General features: G+C 39.7%; 1 pseudogene; it reads right to left on the bottom strand.

Moving 5' to 3' along the window:
- Positions 1–240: 240 nt before the first annotated feature.
- Positions 241–5,594, bottom strand: LOC125861198 (uncharacterized; annotated as a pseudogene).
- Between the last annotated feature and the right edge of the window lie 2,606 nt (positions 5,595–8,200).

Raw genomic sequence — 8,200 nt, 5'->3', positions numbered from 1 at the left:
CATGCCAGGGTTGCCTACGTATCCTATCGAAACAAGAATCAGGTCAAACGTAGTTCATGATGATTGATTTTTTTTTTTTGGAAGAGCCAAGAAAGCAGAAGAACCAAAGAAGTAAATTAACTCTCAACAAGGGTGACAACATATGAATTAATACTTAGACACAGAACCAAGAATTTCCATTACATCAACCTTTGAAATGTCAAGTCCAAACATAAGGGTTTCTAATACCGAAAAATCACATTATATATAATATCTCTTCACAACATCAGCATTGATGACCATTTCTGTCATTTTGCCTTCTATATCTGCTAAGTAAAGAGAACCATTAGATAATACCTTCTTTACAATGAATGGTCCTTTCCAATTTGGAGAAAATTTGCCTTTTACTTTAGCCTGGTGTGGCAGAATACATCTCAACACTAATTGACCCTCTTCGAAATGCCTGGGACGCACCTTTTTGTTGTATGCTCGTGCCATTCTTTTCTGGTACAATTGTCCATGGCATACTGATGTCATTCGCTTCTCATCAATCAAACTTAATTGCTCCAAGCGTGTTCTGACCCACTCATCGTCATCAATTCCAGCCTCTACAACAATCCACAGGGATGGAATCTCAACCTCTGCAGGTATAACTGCCTCAGTCCCATATACCAGTGAATAAGGGGTGGCACCCACTGACGTACGAACTGTAGTGAGATAACCCAACAAAGCAAAAGGCAACTTTTCATGCCATTGTCGAGAACTTTGCACCATTTTACGAAGTATCTTTTTAACATTTTTGTTGGCAGCTTCTACAGCCCCATTTGCTTTTGGGCGATAAGGAGTCGAATTTCGAAGTTCAATCTTAAATTGACGGCATACCTCTTGCATTAAGTGACTGTTGAGATTTGCAGCATTATCGGTAACAATTGCCTTTGGAATACCAAATCGACAGATGATGTTGAAATGAATGAAATCCACCACGACCTTCTTGGTCACTGACTTGAAAGTTACTGCTTCCACCCACTTTGTAAAGTAATCAATGGCCACCAGGATAAACCTATGACCATTTGATGCTTTTGGTTCTATTGGTCCAATCACATACATTCCCCACGCTACGAAAGGCCATGGAGCAGACATCGCGTGCAACTCGGAGGGAGGAGAATGTATTAAATCACCGTGTATTTGACATTCATGACACTTACGAACAAATTGTATAGAATCCCGCTCCATGGTGAGCCAATAATAACCTGCTCGAAGTATTTTCTTTGCCAGAACATATCTATTCATATGAGGTCCAGAAACTCCTGAGTGTACTTCAATCATAATTGTTGAAGCCTCTTTAGCATTTACACATCTTAGAAGACCCAAATCAGGTGTTTTCTTGTACAATATGCCTCCGCTTAAGAAAAAACCGCTAGCTAGTCGCCGAATAGTCCTTTTTTGATTACTAGTGGCATTAGTAGGACATTCTTCGGAACGAAGATATGTTTTAATATTATGGAACCAAGGTTTACCGTCAAATTCTTCCTCCACCACGTTGCAATAAGCATGCTGATCACGAATTTGTATGTACAAAGGGTCGATATGAGCTTCGTCAGGATGTTGGAGCATCGAAGATAAAGTTGCCAATGCATCCGCAATCTCATTATGAACTCTAGGAATGTGTCTAAACTTTATTGACACAAACCGTCGACAAAGATCTTTTAAAAAATGTTGATATGGTATGAGCTTTTGGTCACGAGTCTCCCATTCTCCTTGAATTTGATGGATCAGTAAGTCTGAGTCTCCTAGCACTAGCAACTCTTGGATGCCCATGTCAGCAGCTAACCTCAAACCCAAGATGCAAGCCTTATACTCTAACATATTATTGGTACAATAGAATCTAAGTTGGGCTGTTACAGGGAAATATTCCCCTGATTCAGACATAAGAACTGCTCCTATCCCAACTCCCTTCTTGTTAGCAGCACCGTCAAAGAACAACTTCCATCCTTGATCCTTATTATGAATAACTTCATCGATACATGATACCTCTTCATCTGGAAAGTAGGTCTTAAGTGGTTCATATTCATCATCAATAGGGTTCTCTGCCAAATGATCTGCCAAGGCTTGAGCCTTCATTGCAGTCCACATCACATAGATAATGTCAAACTCTGTGAGTAATATTTGCCATTTGGCAAGCTTGCCCGTGGGCATGGGCTTTTGAAAAATGTATTTTAACGGATCCATACGAGAAATGAGATAAGTAGTATAAGATGAAAGATAGTGCTTCAACTTCTGTGCTACCCAAGTTAGGGCACAACATGTTCTTTCGAGAAGGGTGTACTTCGATTCATAAATGGTAAATTTCTTGCTGAGGTAATAAATGGCCTGCTCTTTCTTTCCAGTGCCATCATGCTGACCCAATACACATCCAAAAGAACTATCCAGTACTGACATATATAATATCAACGGTCTGCCTGGCTCGGGAGGAACCAACACAGGGGGATTCGATAAGTAATTCTTAATCCTTTCAAAAGCCTCTCCACATTCTTCGGTCCACTCGACTGTGGCATTCTTCTTTAACAACTTAAAAATGGGCTCGCAAGTTGTTATGAGTTGAGCAATGAATCTACTGATGTAGTTTAACCTTCCTAGAAGGCTCATAACCTCAATTTTATTCTTTGGATATGGCATTTCCTGAATGGCTTTTATTTTTGAAGGATCTAACTCGATACCTCGTCGACTGACTATAAACCCCAAAAGCTTTCCTGACGGTACTCCAAATACACATTTTGCAGGATTAAGCTTGAGATTATACCTATGAAGCCTTTCGAAGAATCTTCTTAAGTCTTGCACATGATTTGACTGCTTTTTTGATTTAATGATCACATCATCCACATAAACTTCGATTTCTTTATGCATCATATCATGAAACATTGTTGTCATTGCCCTCATATAAGTTGCACCCGCATTTTTTAACCCAAACGGCATGACTCGATAACAATATGTACCCCATGGTGTGATAAAAGACGTTTTTTCTACATCTTCATCATCCATAATAATCTGATGGTAACCCGCATAGCAATCCACAAAAGATGCAATCTCATGTTTAGCACAATTATCCAACAAAATATGAATGTTGGGCAAAGGAAAATCATCTTTTGGACTCGCTTTGTTCAAATCACGATAATCAACACACATTCGAACTTTGCCGTCTTTCTTAGGGACAGGTACGATGTTGGCTAACCAAGAAGGATATTGAGCGACTCGAATGACTTTGGCCTCAAGTTGTTTTGTGATTTCCTCTTTAATTATTACACTCATGTCAGCTTTAAGCTTTCTCAACTTTTGCTTTACTGGAGGGAACTTAGAGTCAATCGGCAACTTGTGAACCACCATATCAGTGCTTAATCCAGGCATTTCATCATAAGATGACGCAAAAACATCCTTGTAATCAAACAGAGCCTGGATTATATCCTCTTTTTGATGTCGAGCATGTACGCTTATCTTAGTCTCTTTAACATTTTCATGATCCCCTAAATTTATTATCTCAGTTTCACTCATATTTGGGTTTGATTTATTCTCAAAAGATTTGAAATCCCTGCTTACTTCTTCAAATACCTCATCTTCATCATATTCGATTTCTTGACTTATTATTTCAGGATTAGGTCGAAGATTAGATTGGATTTTAAGATCCGGTGAAAAATTCTGCATGCATGTCATATCACTAGAATCGGCATAGAAAGAACTATATAGAAGAAAACAAAATAAGTATATTAGACTGAAATAAAAACACAATTACATCCTATTGAAAAGGAAAATAGAGAGTTTGAAATAAAACGACGAGACAAAATCCGAATTACAACCCTTGAATAAATTGGATGACAAAAAGAAAAACAAGACAGACTACCAAGACTCATTCTTAATGGGGAGAGGAGTGGCCTCCCAATTGTTCAGCTGGACATCAGGACCAATGAATTGCACATCTCTGTCGCTAGTGCCTTCTCCGAGTTCAATCATATCAGCCTCGACAAATAAATCTTGAAAATAGTTGATCAATTTTTCATGAACCTCTAGCACTGGCTCTGGGAGTGGTGACTCAGAAGATTCTGTTATGCGGGCTTTGAGGAAAGATTTGTATATGGGTGGTATAGGCTTAGTAAGTGACCATACATCTCTCTTATGCTTCTTGGCCTTCATTTTGTCCTCGACTTTAGGCTTGTATCCTAAGCCAAAAGTACCAAGACTCTTTCGTGGACTCACCGGATAAGCTCTCCCTTGCAAGAAGATCCCCAAGCCTTTACCTGGTTCAAAACCATGCTTCAGCATTTCATTTACCATCATCACGGATGCCATGGGCAGTTGTGGTTTTGAAATGAGATTCCCCTAGAGGATATGCTCAACAACCACTACCTCAAAAGCTTGATAAACCAATGCCTCATTATCATTATTCGCCTTGATAAAAGGGAGGGAAGAGTCTTTGTAGACTGACAGATCCCCCTCACCATGAACAATCACTTCTTGTCGGTCGTATTCAAACTTAATCATTTGATGCAACGTAGAGGGGACTGCCCCAGCTCTATGCACCCATGGTCTTCCCAACAATAGATTGTAGGATGCATTGATATTCAGCACTTGAAAATTCACGGTGAAATCGACAGGCCCTATTTTCAGTATGAGCTCTATCTCTCCAATGGCATCTGTTTTGGACCCATCAAAAGCCCTAACACATACGTTGTTGGGTCGTACCCTTTCAACATTAACATTCAATTTTTGTAGAGTTGACAATGGACAAATATTTGCCCCAGACCCTCCGTCAATTAGAACTCAAGTGACATATGAAAGCTCACACTTTACAGTGATATGAAGGCCTTGGTTATGTCCCGTACCTTCCACTGGTAGTTCATCATCTGAAAAGGTGATGCGGTTTACTTCAAAGATTCTCCCAGCAATCTTCTCTAACTGACTCACTGTAACTTCATTGGGAACATGTGCTTCATTCAGAATCTTCATTACAGCTTTACGATGTTCATCTGAATGTATTAACAATGACAACAAAGAGATTTCGGCTGGAGTTTTCCTTAACTGTTCCACAATGAAGTAGTCTGACAATTTCATCTTTCTTAAGAACTCCTGTGCCTCCCCTTCAGTGACTGGACTTTTAACTTGCATTTGGTCATTTTTATTTTTCCTTAATTCAGTCGGGGCATAGCATCTTCCCGAACGAGTCATTTCTCCTATTTCATCTACTTCTTCATTGATTTCTTTCCCCTTGTATGTCACGACGGTAGGCTCATAATTCCAAGGGACAGCCTTGGGATTAGTCATTGGAAGTTGGGACACTGGCCTAATGATCGCAGGTGGAATATAGGCTCCTTGCACGATCAAGATAGGCTTGTCTGGCCCTCTTGGAACAACCAATCTTGCCTCTCTTTGACTTGCCCAAACATCTTCAAGTGCTCCTTTTACAATTAGGATGGGTGCGCTTGATGGGGTCAACTTTTCAGACGTACTTTCCGCCCCTGAAGACATCATTTTTACGTTAAGTCAACGACATTTTCTGAACTTTCCATGCCAGTTTCAACCTTAAGGATTGGCTTGTATGGGACTGCAACTTCTTCGTGGTCATTCATCATCTCTAACATGTTTGTTTCAGTATGTCTAGGCAGTGGATTTTGATTGATGTTCGGTCCATTTGGGCTTTCAACTATAATTCGACGAGTATCGATCAAATCTTGAATTGCCTTTTTCAAGTACCAGCATATTTCTATGTTGTGCCCTGGGGCATCAGAACAGTATGCGCAGTGTTGGGAATAATCAAGATTTCTCGGAGGAGGATTCGACATCTTTCTTTCAATAGGACTCAAAACATTCAACGTTCTTAATTTTTGAAACAAGCTAGCATATGATTCTCCAATAGGGGTGAACTCATCCTTAGCTCCATTTCCCTTCTTGTATTCTTTTCTAGGACAAAAAGGAATTCTAGTTGTATTTTGGTGAATTTGTGGGGGTGATGGATGATTTTGAGGAAGTGGTGCACGCCATTGCGGATAAGAAGGGGGAACAATTGGTTGTGCGCTAAAAATGGGATATTGAGGATATGGGACAGGATATTGTGGAATTTGGGGAGGAAAGTAGTGTTGTGTATGATTATCTTGGGCATAGGTTCGAGGTGCTGATACAACAGTGGCTACATCTTCCCTTCTTTTCTTCCCTCCATTATTTCCAGAACCATTTTGAAGCGCTTGTGTTGTGGCTTTTAAAGTAGCTTGGCTTACGATCTTCCCAGACTTGATGCCATTTTCCACCATTTCCCCAACCTTGATAACTTCGGCGAATGTCTTCCCGACAGCAGAAAACAAGTAATGAAAGTAATCAGGTTCTTGGGCTTGGAGAAAAACGTCAATCATCTCTGACTCCTTCATTGGTGGTTTAACCCTAGCAGCTTGCTCCCTCCATCTAACGGCATATTCACGAAAATTTTCTGTGGTCTTTTTCCTCATGTTAGCAAGTGAGGAGCGGTCTGGCACAATATCAATATTATATTGGAATTGTTGCACAAAACATCGAGCCAAATCATCCCACGTATGCCAGTTGGCTATATCCTGATCTATGAACCATTCAGACGCAATTCCTACTAGGCTTTCCCCAAAATAGGCCATGAGCAACTCTTCTTTGCCCTCTGCACCTCTCAATTGATTGCAATATCTCTTCAAATGAGCTATGGGGTCTCCGTGACCATCATATTTCTCAAACTTCGGGATTTTAAAACCAGTAGGCAAATGGACGTGGGGAAACATGCACAAATCACTGAATGAGATGCCTTTGTGGCCCCCTAGTCCTTGCATATCTCTTATACTCTGTTCCAAACTCTTCATTTTCTTAGCCATTTCTTCATGCTCCTCATTCTTAACTGTCTTCTCAATTTTGAAGGGGGAACTATATTGATGAGTCTGGGGATAAGAACTTGAAATTTTAAGGGCCTCTTCAGGGGTGTAGCCATGGTCATGAAGAACTTGGAATGAAGGATCATTGTTGGATTTGGGCACCACTGTTGGATTTGAAGTGTTATTAGTCGGCGCAGTTGGAACAAATAGCGGGTTACTCATCATAGGTATATTCAAGGGACGTACTGTAGAAGTTTCAGTGACGTTCGATGTGTTAGTGTAGGGGCCAAATCCAGGTGAATAAATTGGATCATTGGTTGATACTTGGATAGGGAATGGCATATTCGCATTCAGGTATTCCCGAATCGAAGATGAAGGAGCTTGCCCATTCATCCAAGCTTCATACATTTCGGCCATTTGTTGTCGCAACATTTTGACCTCTTCCACAGACACCGATTCTTGTGCAACTATTTGGACGTCATCATTTCCCGACTTTGTTCCCTCCTTGCGCGTCATCTTCCCTTTCCCTTTTGATCTGGTGTAGTATTGATGAGATGCCAGCTCTAATCACAAACCAACTACCTTAAAACTCTTTCTCTCTTTTTTTCTTTTTCTCTTTTCTTTAAAAAAAAACAAACATGTTAGGGTTTAGTGTTTTGCAAACGATAAATCACACGTTGTATGTTATGCACCTAAATTAGTTATGTTTCTAAAATGAGTTTCGGAAGGCTTTTATGTTTCATCCCGGCTTTAGACGACTTGATTATGTCTGTTAGTCTTATATTTTACTTATTTGAATAATTTTGAAACACATTTCGATCGAACCCGTTGAGGGTTGCCTACGTATCATGTTGAACATGAATCAGATCATTATGTAGTTCATGAAAGATAATAATTTTTATTTTTTTTTCTTTAGAATAATAAATGTACATGAGTTGACCAAAAGTAAATCATTTTCATTCATTTTCAAATATTCTTAACACAATGATTTGAATAAAACATGAGAATAGAAGTAGTAAGACTAAGATAGACTCAAAATGATTAACGAAAATATAAATAAATAAAAGCAACAACTAATAACTAAGAAAAGAAAATAAACTCGGAAAGAAACCAAATCCTCAGATCTCAATCATCTCCAAGACCCTTATAAATCCTAGCCAAGGCCTTTGGTAGATGTGGAGCAAGAACACGTGCCTGGCGGCCCAACCTCTCATCATTCTGGTGGAGATAACCAGCATAAACATCATTGAGTGCATCCCTGAGTTGAAGAACTCGATCTCTGGCTTCGTTCATATTGTCATAACAATTCTGTAACCAATGTCGAGTAGTATTGACTTCATGCGTCAAATTCT

This window comes from Solanum stenotomum, chromosome 4, assembly GCF_019186545.1.
Source record: "Solanum stenotomum isolate F172 chromosome 4, ASM1918654v1, whole genome shotgun sequence".
In the NCBI taxonomy this organism is placed as follows: domain Eukaryota; kingdom Viridiplantae; phylum Streptophyta; class Magnoliopsida; order Solanales; family Solanaceae; genus Solanum; species Solanum stenotomum.
Note: the sequence above shows the minus strand (reverse complement) of the source record. Positions and strands in the feature narration are given on the sequence as shown.